The following is a 17,282-nucleotide window of genomic DNA, read 5'->3' as shown; positions in this document are numbered from 1 at the left end:
CAAAAGCAGGCACTGAGAAAACGCATGTAACACCCACCATTTCTAAAGAAAGCACTTGTTTTACAGGGTTGCTGTATGTAAATAAAACATGCAAGCACAGGTAACAATATCATAGATGTTGACTAAAAGATAGATCATAGTTTGTTTTCACCTTTTTAGTACTAAAAAGCTGCAGCAAATTTTGAGCTACTACAAGTATATTGATACTTGTGAAACTAATCTCGCTGAGTTGTACTATAAGTAACAAAATACTCAGTTGAATCGAATACCCTGCTTAACTTACAGAAATTTCATATAAACATTTTCAAAACCCAAAATGAGTCAAGCTTATACACATAATACTATCCTAGAGAAGAATACATTTGTAGCTAATAACACAACCCTCTTTATAAATCTGCAGGAAAACCTTTGCATTACAATGTCAGTGAACACAAATTCTTCACAGGATTGCAAACATTCTTTTAATGTACTGTAACACTAAACATCTAATCAATAAAATTTCATTAAATACATCTAAGCAACAGCAATGAAAACAAAAATCCAACAAAAAAGAGCAGTCTAATCAGGAAAATATGCATGTTTTAAATAGCCGGTTGAAGGTCTTGTCCATCAATGTCTATTTCAATTCTGAGGGCACCACTGACAAGCAGCTCTGTGCTCCATTAAAAGACACTGGTCTGTGAAGTGATTTGGAGGTCACCTGTCATTTTAAAAACACGATCAATACAATCCTGAAACGGCTCTCAGATTCATTTAATAAGTGAGAAAGGAATAGGTCAGTGATGCCCCAGTGAGTTGCCTGTTATTTTCTGAAAGGCTTTATTTTTTTATCAGTGTACATCAAGTTCATTTTATGCTTTTATAAGTAATGGAATTTGCATATTTTCACACTGAGAAATTCCCTGAAGAAGGCATATTAACACCTTCTTTAATAAAATATGGGTGAGGCTTCCCATATTTTCACATTCATGAACTTGCTTTTACTTCTAAAGGGAAAACAAGCCCTTCCACTGATTGCTAAATGGTGTGTCAGTCTTACAGCAGAGAAAATAACATAAAGCGAATATCAGGAGGCAAGGAGGACTTAAATGGTATTTCTGATTTTATGTTTGAAACTACTAAACTCTATAGTTAATAAATGGTGTTTGAAATAAAGAAGACAATGTCTTGCTTGACCAATTGTCAAAACAATTCTTTTCTGTTAAATGTACCTGATAAAAATAATACTTTCTTTTCAGCTGAAAAAGTTAATTTAAGTCCTTTGCAAGAAAACATTATTATTGTTGCTTTGTGACAGGAGGAAATGGAAGTTGGCACAACAGTAATGAAAAGTGTTTTTCCACCCATGATGCCTAACCATTAAATTGATTACTCCATGTATTTTTGCCTACAGGTGAAGATTTTAAAATTGCACATGTTTTCTTGAAAACATAGAAACTGCTTTGCAGAGTACAGTTGGAAAGTAGCAGCAGAAGTTCATCTCGTTTCACAGAGGGCAGTATCTCAGCAGGGATAGCAGCCTTGAGCTGCATAGTTGGTCCCAGGTGAGCACAACGGAGAGTCCTCACTTCCTACTGTCTCTGGGTGGCTCAGCAGAATTGAGGAATATGGAAGTAAGCAGTAAGGGGAGAAACCAAGAGAAAGAGGAGCCCAGACTGTGGACCTCCAAAGTACAGTGTGCTCTGAACTACTGGAAGATGCTCACAGTAGCTGGTCACAGTGTGGTCTTCTTCCTTCTTCCTCACCTTGCCCCTTTCAAAGATAAATGAACAAACTCATGTGCTTGTTATCTTGGCAGATGCCAAAACACCTCACTCACAGCTGGTCATTAGCAACAGCCTGCCTTCCACCTGGAATGTAGCTGTCTCTTCTTAAAGCCCATGAGACTTCTCCTCAGCAACTTTTTGGCAAAGTCCAATCCTGTACACATCCAGCATCCCTCACCACTTGTGGCACTTGGTCCCATCCATTTGACCAGCCTGAATTCCTGCTTTCTAGATGCTTTGCTGTGAATCAAAGGTGGGAACTTACTGTAGTATGTTTTCAGACTTCTCCCTTGTTCTGCAATGACGTGGAAGAAAAATGGCACTCACAATGTGGTTTCACTAGTGCTAACTTCCCTGGCTTCTGCCCCTCGAACTACAGGTCTTCAGCCCCAGAGCTGGATCAGCTCATGTGACCTCAGCAGTAGCTTCATCCTGATATTTTCCAAGGGCTTTTGCTCAGCCTGCCCTGTGATTCAGTGCCTAGAACACAACCGCCTCAGTTGGTGAAAATGTCCCCTCCACGCGCAGGAGACTGGAGACTGGTGAATCAATTGCTAAGGGCTACTGGCTTTTTGATTCAGGACTAATTGCACACTTCTTTCTAAGCCCCTTCAAGACATCTGAGGCTGTATTGGAGGGATGTAAGATTTCAGGACTTGTACTTTTGTTCTGATTTCCTTAGCTTTTTCAGATGCATCCTTTTGTTTTTCTTTTCCGGATTGCAGCAGCATGTGCTAGCTGGGTCAGGGGTTGCTTTATGTGTGTGCACACTGGAAAGGATATCTTGGCATCCTTGTTACTCACCAGATTCTCTTCAAATCCTATAGACTTTACTTTTCCTTTCATGTTCACCCAAGTCAGAATTTCTCCGCTATGTGACATTAATGAGCATTTGTCTGAAATATAATCCGAGATTAAGTGTCCAATATAGCTGGTAATAAAGCAGCACCTCTTCTTCATTGTTCTATGGAGCAATCTTGAATCTGTGCACATTTTTTGATCACCTGTGAAGTTTTATACCCTTTCTAGGCTTCCAAGTACACTTTGATAATTTTTAATAGGTGAAGTAATGGTTCTTCTTACATTTCCCAGATAATCCCCTACAAAGACAGTGATAGGAGCCATGGGATATTTCTCCTGATCTATGTCTAACTCTTCTCTCTTGCAGCCTATTCTCCTTTTAATGATTACCATCTGAGTTGCAATTCAAATAAAATGAAAAGAAATTCCAAAAAAAAAAAATAAAACTTCATATTTATTGAAAATTAGTTTATTTTTAAAACTTTGCTAAATCACCTATCTATACATTCTAGCAAGGAATTCTCTTAGGAAAGCAGACTATGGTTGTCTTGTAAGAAGAAATTGGTGCTCAGATCCCAAACCCTGGACTTCAGTACTTGGGATAGAACGTAAACAGTTGTCCCATGGGGTACCCCTGCTTTGCTATACCAACTCATTCAGGACCCCAGGCCAAGAAAGATGAGTTAGACTCATGGATAAGGACTAATACAATATTGAACAAAAAGAACAACTCAAATCAAGGCATTGTATAGTGGACACAGTATATCCATGTCAGTAAACACTAGACTCCATATGGCAACCCATACAGTTGGCTTACTAGTCTCATTTAATACTGAGCCATATTGGAAGCAGGGGCTTATGTTGAAAACTTTTTTTCACATGCAGCAACACAGTGTGTAAGTTTTGTTACTTTTGTTGTTTGTGTGTGTAATTAAAATTTCACATAAATTAACCTACTACTGTAGTAGGAAAAACTGAAAATAAAGCTAGTGGGGTTTTTTTAAAGTTTCTTCTGAATTTACTGACACTAGTAGTAATTTGGATCTCACAAGGAGAGAAAATAATAGAATGCTTAGACTGGCAGTTCAAGTGAGATTTCTTTCATTCTCATAACATTGGCAAGAATATATTGCTTTATGCTTGCAGATCCTCACAGGATGTATAGTTTGTTGGTTTTTTTCCTTTGTTTACTAGATAGGCAAAGCTGAAAGCCCTGCTATTTTCTGAATAGAGGGATTTCTTCCAGGTTCAGCTGGAATTTTTCTCATCTTGGAAAGCCTTTATCAATTTCAAGACCTTTTCATATTGCTAAAGTGGAATCTTTTTTCAGGTGACTAAAATGGACACTGTTTTTGTTATTAAGAAAACAAATGTGATTTATATTCACATTTTTGTACTTGTATATCTCTATATCTTTAAAGTACAAATATTTTAACTGTATCTGTAGCCATTTGCTCTTTCTATATAAAATAAAAATCTATCGATACATTTTCACCACAGAAACCTAACTAACATTAGTGGTTTTTCCAGATAAAAAGTCAGGACAAAAAAGAGTAAATGTTCCCTAAAGAGAGGTAATTGCACCAGGAACAACATACCAATACTTCAACCTCAGACATATCTATTTAAATGTACTTGAGCCAGACAGAATTCTAAAGATGTAGTAAAGTTGTGCAAGAGCCAAAATAGCTCTTAAGACAGGCACAAGTGAGAGGGAGGAAAGAGAATGAAAAACCCTGAATGGCAATTGTTGTGGATTTCTCTGCAGTGGTAGCTCTCATGAATGTCACCCACAATATTGGCATTAAAAATATTCTGAAAAACCCACTTGTATAATGCTCTTATACCCTTCTCTACCTGATTTTTTCCTCCTTTACCAAGTATCCAAAATATACTGACAAATTACAGAGTTAATAGTACTTTCTGGATAGCTGATGAGCCTTTCTCAGAGCATTTGCAAATCTATTCATGAATTCCTTATTCATGATTCATGGAAGTAAACTCTTGCTCAAAATCTGCATACTTTATTCATAAATAAAATTATATGAGATGAAGATAAAATAATTTGGTTTGGTTATTAAAACTCCAGGTGGCACAGTGTATTCATCTACAAATACATTTCAGAAGTTTGTCACACAGTGCAATGTGTACTGCACACGAGAGAGGGATTGTTATTCTAAAAAGAGCATGTATTAATTCAGTATGGATTTTCTGGTGTGAAGCATGGGGTTCTTATGATTGTTATGGAAACCTGGAGCCTTTTCATCCAGCCATAGTCCTAGCTAGACTCATCATTGCTTTGGCTGCACCTAGACTGCACCAAGATCATATCTGAGTTAAGTGCCTTTCTGTCTCACATCCCATACAGCTCTTTATCCGGCCCCCAAGCTGCTGTTCTCAGCCATTCCTGAGGGATATCCAGTCCCACGGGCCAAAAGTATGCCAGGGTATCTACCAATAATTAACAGAAGATCTATCAATTATTTATATTTTACCAATAATAAAAGATTTACCAGTAAATTAAATGTGCATTTGCCCCCATGGAGAAGGTGAGTCTACAGGAGGTTGGATCCTCTGAAATGAGCAGGAGCTACCTCAAGCTCTGACAGGACTGACAGGTCATCTCATGCACCCTCCAGCCAGTGCCCTCTTCACCTCCTCCACAGAACTGATGCAGCCAGTTAGGGGCTGGTAGGACAGGTGGTCCCTGGGAGAGCCCAGGGACCTAAAAGCAATGCTCAGTTGGTGAAATTGCACCAGTGCCTGTTGCTTTCTGCTGGCTAAATACTATATAACAGGGAGGATCTAAATAACTTCCTCAGCACAATAATATTTTCTAATAACAGTGTTGTTTTAGCTGACATAATATAAACATAAATGCAACAAAGGCTGTAGGGGGAATATCTATTACTATGCCAGATGTTGCACGTGAAAAAAAAAATTAACCAGAACACAGAAGATGCCCTCAATCAGTGGATTTTAGTTATTTCACAGAATCCTAGTGAATCTGGACATGCAAACAACATCACCTGTCCATTATATTTATTTCAAGTTATTATGCAAATGAGAAAATGTCCAAAACCTTTCCTTGCCAAAAAAAGAGGCTTTTAATTTATATTCTTTGATTTGAAAATCCTACTGAAACATCCTCCTTTCCAAAGTAAACAAAGCAGAAACTACGTGTCTTCAAATAAGTTAAATATGAGTAATCTCAGTTTCAAATGCTTCTTTTGTTGTTTGTTTTTAAAACGGTCAAAGGGCCTGGCAACAAAAACAACATTGAAAATGGAAAAAGATTTGCACTTACCAAATCAAATATCATTTTCAGGGCCTTTTAGAGGATTTTTCCACATTCTTTTAACTCTGCTCTTGACCCATTTAGTCTTTTTTAACTGTGTTGTGCTTTGCACCTTGTATGTGACATCCAGCACTATGTTAACTTTTCCCAACTTCCCCATGTAATTTCCACTTTAAACATATTTCATGAACATTAATGTTATTTTACAAAACTAATTTGATGTTTTGTCTTTGATTTTTCAAGTCAAAGGCCTTTTTGGTTTTTTGTTTGTTTGTTTTGCAGTTTTTTCTTCACTGCTTTTAAGCTCTAATGAAGTATCACCCTTGCTTTTTTTCTTTTTTTAATTGGAGAATTAATAGATTGGCAAAAGGATCAGAAGTACTCATTTAATATATTTTCTAAAAGGCTAAATCTTTTGTGGTGCTGACTTACTAATTATCCTGGGATTGTTCTCTTCTTTTTTGGAACATCATTTGAGAAGTCCTGCTAAACAATCTCAGAACAAGTAAAATGAGTTACCAGATCCTCAAAAATTCTTTCATTTGGGCTTCTTCTGTCATGTATTGGTTATTTCTAGTGATCAGCTGAGCAACTTCTGCCTCATTCAAAAGAAACTGAAGTTGCTGCACACTTTGCTGGACTGATCATTTTTTTTGTGAGTCTCTGCCACTCTCACTGAACAGCAGTTATGATATTCTGGCTGGGGATTTGAACTTAACATTTGACAACTATTTTCTACTAGCAAGATATTTCCAGGCTGTTTGTAACGTGCCAAACATATCCACTTAAAAAAAAAAAAAAAAGAAAAGAAGAGCTAAGTTCCTAAGTCTAACAGCCTAAGATGATTCATATACTTCCTGAATACAAATCAGTGCTTTGGATAAGAGAGGATGGGCTTCAGCAAACACTGTCAGTCAGACAATGAAACAAAGCAGATGTCGAACGACACTTTGCATTTAGCCTGGCAGTTTGTGGTAGCAATCTCGCTTTCAGCAAAATAAAATATAAATTCTTAAATTAAATTGAAAAAGAGAAAATAAACCAAAGAATATCCTGGTGTGTACATATGCATTTATTCCTAGGTTTCTGATTACATGAAACAACTCTTTCTGTGGATATGAACCAAGGAGCTCATTTTCCTCTTCTATTTGTCCAGCCTTGTTATTTTGAAAAACAATGGCATTTTACGTTATTAAATATATTTCAGACACAAGTGTCTGAGTATATACACACATGATCAAAATATTGTAATATGGTGAGACTGCTTCAGGAAATATATATTCAGGTAAATTCTTTCAGATACATTTTCATCAAAATCTCTGCTAGGAATATTTTTAAACTATTGTGACTTTCATATCTGGCATTAATGTACCTGAAAATGTTATACTTTAGGTTGAATCAGCTTCTGCTAAAAGACACTTGTGGTACAAAAATAAAACATAAATCCATGATATATTCTTATTTTTCACACATTATATAGCAATATAAAAATCCCATGATTTTATTTGCAGTTTTTAAATTTTTAATACTAAGGCAAATAGGGATACAAATACTAATACTAATGCAAGTAAAGTAGAAACAAGTAATGTGATGACATCCAGGAAAAAACCTCCTAACAACCAAGCAAGTACAGTCGTCCCTTATGAATATACAGCTTAAGTCTGGGGACATAAAGGTCTTTCCTCATCACATGAAGACAAATCAGAAGAAAATCCAAATCAAGCAGTAACTAGTGCATTCATACCACTTCGCTATAGGGATTTCGCTTAGGCTTGCAGTCACATTAGGTTCTTAGATATGCACTGAAGAAAGAAAATGTGCTGCTGCCTATAACATTATTTTACAGCATCCTAATTTGCTCTGGCGAGATCTTTGCTACCTCCCATTAACTATAAATGAAGTCATGGGTGACTACATTGCTGCCTGAAGGATCTACATTATGTGCCACAAATAGGTGAAATTAATCATATCAAAATAGTCAAGTACACGGAACAGGTAGTGTGTTTGAGATTTCTGACAATATGATGTATATAAAGCACTTATACATCACTTTTGGGAATGCCAAAAGTAGACAGACAAGCAGTTCAATCCATAGGGTCATGCAAGGTTTTGGAAAGTTTTGGAGAATAAGATAGAGGCCAGAAAAGTGAGATGAAAGCATGACAAGAGTGAATCCATGCAATGAACACTGCAGTGCCAGAGCAAGTATTAAAATAGTGGAATTGATGCTAAAAAGTGAAGAAAAGCGAATATCAAAATGCTCCAGAACATGGCTGAAAACCCAAGGAAATCTTTAGTATTATTATTTCACTTCATTTTGAAGTGGTCAGAAGTTAAAAATTTGGAGAGAACACGCAGCTCACATTGAAGGAAGACTGTGAGCAGTACAGAAGAACAATCTGTAACAAAGATCTCCTTCATAGCTGCAGTCAGGAAGGAGATAAAGGGAACCTTCAGAGGAGATACCATCATTGACTGGCAAGGGATTGCCCGCTCTAACCTCCTAGTCCTGTCCTCAGTGGTCAGGAAACATAAATAGCAAAGACAGCTCTTCAAGACCCACATTAATAATACCTAGGATTGAGCTTCCTACACAAGTGGTATATTTACAGAAATGTTGGGTTTATCAGTAGAATTTGAATATTATATTGTGGAAATCAATTAGTCAAAAAGTATAATTTACAATATCACATACCTACTTCAGCATCACACATTTATTTTGAATTAACAGCTTCAGGATACAACGTGCAATTAAGAACACTATAAGCGATTCACTTTGAGATTATGAAGATTTAAATGCCTCTTTGGCATGACTTTGAGCATGATTTCTGGGTTCATTTTCCTGGTATTGATTGGATTGGTATCTGTTTGTGCTTTCAGAAACTTTACTCTTTGCATTAAAGTGGGCAATATTTTCCTCCTCCCTGCATTGCCCATAGTCCTCCCTCACCAAAAGACTAAGAAAATAGTCTTTATATTTTTTATATTTATTTAAACAGTTCTTTATATGGAATATAGGTCTAAATCTTCTACCTTTAGGGGATTATCTTCAGAAAAAAAAAATAGAATACATAAAAATGTCCTACCATCAAATAAATGAATCACCACTAAAACTGTTAAACTTTTTTTTTTAAAGTTCTGAGTCGACTCGTTCCTGCTGCCAACATCGACTTCAAAAATGAACATAGGAAACAACAATCTTTAGGAAGTGTTGATTTTCCCCTAGTTACATGCACTGAGCTAAATCCAAGGCATACAGACTGTCAAAAGCAGGAATCTTACACCAAAGCTGACCTTTTCACCCTTGCCAGAAGCTTCAGACATCAGATGTTTTAGCACTGTGCGCTGCCTAAAAAGCTGCTCTCTTTTCCCATTGGCATGGTCCTTTGCTTTTGCTGGTGCTGCCAAGGGCAGTACACGAGGGTCTTCATGGATGCTTTGGTGGACTCACAGGAACCATCAAGGGTGAGCCCCTGGGAGTGCCTTGGCTATGGACAAAGGTCTCAGGGGAGGCTTGGTGCCCTCAGGGTCCCAATGCCTACTTTGCCTGTCATGAACATGCTCACTCTTCACAGCAGCTTCTCAGCCTGGCCAAACACCTCTCAAAATCTGTGTGATTCCCTTCAGCCATTCTTCACCAAAGCTTATTTGGCCTTCATATTGGGGAAAGCAAAACTCAGTTTTTTCTTGTGGTGCTGAAAGAAGCTTTTTACTGACTTTAAAACTAAAAGTAATTGATTTGAATCTTGAGTAATCACTTCAAGGTTTAGTTTAAAATAAACAGTTTTCAGCAGACTAGACACAAAAGTGAAGGAAGAAAGATTAAAAAAAAGATAGTTCATCTTGATTGAACAAAACATCTATAATTTATAAACAACTTGGCTAGACAGGTTAAAGCCCTTTCTTGGTTGTTCCAGATGACATTTGACTGTTAAATGATAAATGCAAGTTTCAAATTTTCCAAAGGATCATTTGTTATTTAAAAGTATGTAAGCAGTCTTCCCTGGAACACTGGGTTAAAGCTCTTCACATTCTGAACGCCTTCCTGTAGCAAAAATATTATGTCACTAAAGGAAAATCTCAGCTTTCAAAATATACATATGGTCTCACTTTTACAGTATTCTAAATTAATGATCCTAGATCAAATTAATAATTTTATACAATATGACCAAACAATTCTTTGAAAGGTCCTATTAATGAGGAAAGGATATCTTGGGACATAAATCCAACAAAATCAATAGATAAATGACAAATAATTTTGCCGGAGCAAAGACTTCCTCTTAGGAGTCAGTCTAAAATCTATCTTTGGAAGGTTTTATTCCTTATTTTGTGGAAAGAAGTATCAGTTCCTTAGACAGTGCTTATCCACAGAGTTCTCTATTATCTCAAAATTGTTCTATGATTTTGAAACACATGTAAAAAAAAGCTGGAAATTCTACTGGAGTAGAAGAACTAGTAATAATATAATGGTGGATTGGGTCTCAAAAAATACAGTCCGATTCAGCTAAATTGAGTTAAAAGCAGCTGTGAACTTTTCTGGAGTATTCTACGCTCATGCTTGTGTAATTGGGAGCAGGAATCAAGGCTCAATTGTGCAGCAACCTGAGGGTTAACAACACTTGAGACTACTCACCTGGCATCTTTCTGCTGCACTTACCTACGCAGAGATTATTCTGCTTTTTAAATGGAACACTATAACATCATTCTGTTACGTTCACTTTTCTACGAGTGAGGAAGCTTCTCCAGTATATCCAGATATCTCATTGCCAATAACCCAGTATCCTAAGTAACCTTCTTTAGTGTTGAGGCATATAGAGAAAGAGAAGAAGTTTTTTTCTATAAATATCATTAGATAAGATTTTTTTCCTGTTCAGTTATAACACGTATTAGCTTCAGTCTTTCCTCATTAACTATCATCTGCAAACTCTTCCCTTTATTCTTCTTTCTTAGATCCTTATCAGATGTTGTTTCAAAACAGTTTCTTTCCTGCAAGCTGATATGGGTGAATATAGTATAACTCCAGAGGCTGGGAACTTCTGGAGGCATAATGCTTATTTGTTATTGCATTCTTGGAGCAGGTAGGTCTATAATATCATGTTTATGGAATCATAGAATCAAGTGGTTTGATTTGAAAAGAGTGTTTAAAGATCACCTAATCCAAGCCTCGGTTGCCATGGAAAGGGACATCTTTCAGTGGATAAGGCTGCTCAAAGCGTCACCTACCCTGGCCTTGAATGCTTCCAGGGATGGGACAGCCACAACTTCTCTGGACAGCCTGTTCCAGGCTCTCACTACCGTCATCCTTAAAAATTGCACCATTATGTGCAATTTAAATCTACCCTCTTTCAGTTTAAAACCATGTCCTCTTGTCCTATCACTGCTTGACCTTATAAAAGTCCCTTTCAGGCTTTCTTGTTGGCTCATTTTAGGTATTAGAGGGCATCTCTAAGGTCTCTCTGGAGCCTTCTCTTCTCCAGGCTGAAGAGCCCTCAGCCTGTCTTCATATAAGATGTATTCCAGCCCTCTGATCACTTTTTGTGGCCCTCCTCTGAACCAATTCAAACAGGTCCATGTCTTTCTTGTAATAGGGACCCAAGGACTGGATGTAGTAAGAATTTAAGTTCAAAATAAACATTAGTTTTGAATCAGTTGCACTTCCTGTATCTGCTGCTAATTTTGGTAAGAATACTGATGTATGGGGTGGACTGTTTAATGCTCTGTCTTGAAATATTGTCAGGACACAACTCTATTGCACCATTTGGCTTTGAAGATTCAAGCCTGATTTGAAAAACTGTTGCCAAAAACACTGCTTGGTGCTATACAGTGCCACAGCTTTCCCTTACCTACAGGGAAGGAAGACAGCAGACAGCTCGCAGTGCTACGTCTTGTCTGTGAACTTTAGAGTGAATGAGGCTCCAATGGAAGCAATGCACAGAAGCACCTGACCACTGGGTGGATGGATCTGGTTTCAGATCTTGACAGAGATTTCAGAGATTTTCCATTTTCTGAAGTTTCAGAAATGAAGCAAGTACTTGGAAGGGAGAGGAATCCACTGGGGAAAATTCAGTGGTGTGCTTTTTTATGTCCTCAACTTCTCAAAAAGATTTTCAGAAAAATGTAAATAATCTGACTGATTATTTCCAACTTATAGTATCAAATGCTTACAGTTGTTGCAGTTGACCAGCAAAGTCCTATGAAAAATGAGATGACAGAATTCTCTGCTTTCTTGTAAATAGGGAAACTGAACAGTACAAAGCAGATCTCTGTCTCTATCTCATGTTTCTTCTTTTTTTTTTTAACTGTACATTGAGAACTGGGGTTTTTTTGTTTACTGAGTATATCTTTGTCTTTATCACTGAGAAGTTTTAAAAAAACACCACATCATTAGCTGAACTCCTGTAGTTGTCAGCACCTCGTGATGTGTGAATGCTGAGCTGCAAAATGCATTCCACAAGCAGCAGAAAGATGCATTCTTTCAGGTATCTTTGCCCTTGTTACCCACCTTGTTCAGATTCATGTTTCTTGCACTGTGAGACTGGGCTCCCTGGGGCAGGTATTGACCTCTTCCTTGCAAAGCGTCAGGAAGACATTCATTGAAAATTAAATGAAAGGAGCACCTTTTTTCCTTTCTCGTGCAATCAGTTTTACTTAGGAGGAAATAAACACAGAAGTAGCTATGCTTTTTAACCAAAAAAATAACTGTATGTCTGTGCTTGACAACCCTTAAATAGAAACAGACTGAAAACAAGAGGAAAAATTAAACTGGTCTCCTCACATTTTTTTTTAACAAATGTCTCAGAAGAAGGTATTTGTTTTGGTATTTTTACCAGCAGAACTACCAGCACTCTTCTAAAAAATAGTGCTTCTGTTTAAGGTGAGGCTTCTCACATTTTTCATTACTGCAAGGGCATTGAAAGCCTGGGAAATCCTCTGTTATTAAACAAGGTAGGTTATCACCACTTGCAAACTGCAGCATTTCATCCTCTTTAATGGTGGCAGTTTTCCTCAGAAAGCCTTTTTATAAGCATTAAATTCTCATTTGGATATGCCTAGGCAGGAAGGTAAGGAGTTTTACCTTACCTGCCAGTGTCCTTTCCCAGTCTGCGCAGTATTTGAAACTCTATCAAAATAAGGTAGGACACAGCAGGTGACTTGAGCAGAGCTGGAGCTCTGGGAAAGTTTACCAGTAGCACTGCTGAGAATCAGCTCTTTGCAGCATCTGCATCTGGGATTGTAGTGATGGGCTATAGGCTATAGGCTATCTTTTGATCTCTACCAAAGAGACATGGAACAAGGCAATCAAGGGAATAATCACCAGGTAATTGTCAGGCTCAGTTTCCTTTGCCCTTTATTTTAATCCAACAGCAAACAGCTTCCTTGTGCCTTTCCTTATGCCAAGGTTTGAGCAGGGAAAAAAAAACCTCAGCAGTCTCTCTAAAGTACAGCTCCATCAGTAATGATGCAGTTTACTCACGACCTGTGGCTCTGCTTAGAGCAACAACCTAACTTTACAGCATCTTTTCTGTGTTCTTTAAAGATTATACCTTTTTTGATTTTTGGCAAAATGATTTGTCTGTTACTACTGATTTTTCCCTTTCTGGTGGATAAATAGTTAAGTAAAAGACTGAAGGCACACTCCAGTTCTTTCTTCCAGCTGCTTCTGAGCACTGTCAAGCATTGCAGCTAATGGTGTACATGGACATCAAGTGATATGACATGATGTCAAAATTTTAATTGTAGCTGGGGAAAATGACACATTGTACCTCATCATTGACAAAATATGACATTGCATTCCATGAGAAAATAATTCAGAATTTAGTATAGAATAGAAGGAAGATGTTTCCAGCCTTTAGTCCAAGATTCTGCAGTTAAATGATTTTGTGAGAAGTCTGCCTTCCTTATTTTTACTTTCCTTAGAGTCTATCTAGTATAAATTGTAGTTTATCCCTGGATGCTGATATCAATGCAGGGTCAATAGAAATGTTTGGTACTCTTTAGTTTCAGTACTCTGCACACTAAAACTTTTTCACTGCTAAGAAAGTACACATCGTAGCAAAAATATCACTCTACTTTGAATACAACTGAGTAAAGATTCATGTTATGTTAACTTGAAAGTGTTTTGTAGAGAATAGTCCAGTTAGTTACAATTGAAAACTGATTATGAATCACAGAATCACAGAATGGGTGAGATTGGAAGAGACCACAGTGGGTCATCTAGGCTAAACTCCCTGCTCAAGTAGGGTCATCTTAAAGCACATTGCACAGGATTGTATCCAGATGGTTCTTGAATATCTCCAGCAATAGACACTCCACAGCCTCTTTGGTCAATCTGTTCTAGTGCACAGTCACACACACAGTAAAGTTTTTCCTTGTATTCAGGTGGAACTTCCCATGCATCACTTTCTGCCCGTTTCCTCTTGTCCTATTGCTTGGCACCGCTGAGAAGAGCCTGACTACATCTTGATTTATATACACTGATAAGATCCCCCCTCAGTCATGTCTTCTTGAGAATTAATAGACCCAGCTCCTTCAGCTTTTCTTTGTGAAATAGATGCTCCAGTCCCTTATTCGTCTTTATCTGCTGGATTCACTCCAGGAGCTCCATGTCTCTCTTGTACTGAGGAGCCCAGAACTGGACACAGTACTCCAGATGTGGCCTCACCAGGGCTGAGTAGAGTGGCAGGATCACCTCCCTTGACCTGCCGGCAATACTTTTCCTAGTACACCCCAGGATACCATTGGCATTCTTGGCCACAAGGGCACACTAGTGGCTCATGGACAGCTTGTTCTCCGTAAGGACCTCCAGGTCTTTCTCCAAAGAGCTGCTTTCCAGCAGGTCGGCCCCCAGCCTGTACTGGCGCATGGAATTATTCTTCTCCAGGTATAGGACCTTCTATTTGCTTTTGTTGAATATGAGAGGGTTAAAGCGAATTAAAGTGGTATCAGCACTCTGTACTGCTAAATTGCTTTTAATTTAAAGAGACAGGCAGCACTTTCTATTAATCTTTATCATTAATACTGCCAGAAAATATGAATTTTCAGAAATACTGAACTCTAGCAGTTGGTAACAATATAGATATGAACAGAAACTAAACATCTCTTCCATTTTAATGCATCCTGTGAATGTAGGGAGAATAGTATTGCTGTACCTCTTTATTTTGGAAGGACTTTGGACATCATCACATGACAGTATTATAAACAATCAAGGGAAATACTGTCCAGATTAAAAAACTGTAATACTGATGCGAAATTAGTGAAAAACCATTTTAGAAAAGAATTACCTGTGACTCCTTGTCAGAATGAAGAAACGTTTATTGTGTGATATCACAAAAATCTATCCAAGGCTCTACAACCTTTTTCACTCATTACAGTAGAAGAAAAAACATCTTTATTAAATTTTCAGATGTTATGAAGCCCTAGGTGTATAGGTACTTTGAAACATAGGATAAATGAAAAAAAAAAAATATCTATTTTAGTGCTATGCTTAAGTAAAATATAATTCAGCAGGAGGAAAGGATTGTATGGTGGCAGCGAAATCCTGTGATACAAATGCAAAACAGGAAATAACCTGTTTTGCAGAAAAGGCCTTGAGGATTATTATGAACATTTGCCAACATTTCTTGCAGCATTGAGGAGAAACAGCTTCTCTGTTGGGACATACAAACCACAATGGCATACAAACTTTTTTAACAGAGTTTTTGCTTTCTTTATTCCCCTTCTAATTATTTACTTTGAGTATCGATCCAAAGAAACATAGGATAATTCAGATTGGAAGGAAACTGTAGCTGAACCTCCTGCTCAAAACAGAGTCTCTGAAGTACTTCACTTCTTACCAGCCTGCAGATACGGTCTGACTCATTAGCCCAGACATCTAGATGCCACTTTTATACAGGCGCAATTTCAGGAATGGACGTGAGCCAGACAGGACATGGGAATACTGGGAACTAGCAAGCTCTAGAAAACATGACCTATGGAAAAAAATTAAAATATTTGGGTAGCAGAATCAGAGAAAGAAGGCCTAGACTTTGCTGTGATAACAGCCTTCAAATGTGTTACGGTAGTTCACAGAGGACTTGTAGTGAAATTAGTGTAATCAAATTCAAAGGCCTTCTAGAAAAGGAAGGTGATTTTCACACACACACATACATACGATGTCTGCAAATAGATTTATATGTCACACTTTTACTTTCATAAATTTCATTCACTCAACATACTCACATGCTCCAAGTGGCCTGTTCAGGTCTCTGTTTGCGTGCAATAGAGAACAAGGTATGAGTCCTTGTCCTGTCTTTTTTTTTTTTTGTCTGATTGGTGGCAACAAACCATTTTTTTGACAGATCTTTCACACATTGTAGGAGTCAGCAGCTGGGTGGTCATTTCTCCCAGAATCTTGCTTAACTAAGCTTCCCTAAATCTTAGGTCATTTTACTGCTTTCCCTTCTTTGGTACACCAAGTTTTTCTGACGGGCTGAAAAGACTGATACATATGATATGCTGTAACCCTGCTGGCATCCTCCTGGAGCTTGTATGCGAGTTCTTCACTGATGAGACATCTCTTATCAATATGGGCCACTCTTACAACCCCATGATGTACAGTTTCTTTTGGTGTTTTCAAGCACATATTTCCAGTCATACTTCATTCATAACAGCCTCTAGATTTCTCTGCAAAAAATATTTACAAGTAATAATACAGTTGCATTTATAGGCACTGTGGATAGGGCAAGAATTGGAGGGGTTTTAAGTTGGAGCAGGAAGAGTTAAACTATACATCAGGAAAAAAAAGAAAAAACCTTTCTAAAAAGGCAGCCCTAATCTAGATTTCTGGTGAGGTTGTAGAACTCCATCACTGCAGGGTTTGAAAACTAGTTGTTATCAACTGATCCTGGCTGGGAGCTAAGCCCTCATCCAGTTGCCCACTCATTCTCCCCACAGTGAGATAAGGGAAAGACCTAGAATGGTCAAATCGAGAATAACTCATAAGTCAACATTTTAATAAGGAAATGAAAAAGAATGGTGTGAAAAAAATAAAAGACACATTACAAAACAGGAAGTGATACAAGGGCAATTACTCATCTCTTCCCACCAGCAGACTGATGCCCAATTGGTCTCTGAGCAATAGCTACTTCAGAAAGAGTCCCTACCCTACACCCACCCAATTTTACTGAGTAACACGACGCCATACACTCTGACTTATCCCTTTGGTCAGCTGACCCAGCTATGTCCCCTACCAGCCTCTTGCCCACTGTTAGCCCACTCACTTGTGGGACAGAGTGAGAAACAGAGAAAGCACTGACCTATGCAGACGCTGTCCAGCAATATATAAAACACTGGTGTGTGATCAACACTGTTTTGGTCATAAATCCAAATCACAGCAACATAGAGGTTGCTATGAAGTAACTTAACTTCATCTCAACCAG

Source organism: Chiroxiphia lanceolata, chromosome 2 (assembly GCF_009829145.1).
Source record: "Chiroxiphia lanceolata isolate bChiLan1 chromosome 2, bChiLan1.pri, whole genome shotgun sequence".
NCBI lineage: Eukaryota > Metazoa > Chordata > Aves > Passeriformes > Pipridae > Chiroxiphia > Chiroxiphia lanceolata.
The sequence above is the reverse complement of the archived record's forward strand: the minus strand, read 5'-3'. Positions refer to the sequence as shown.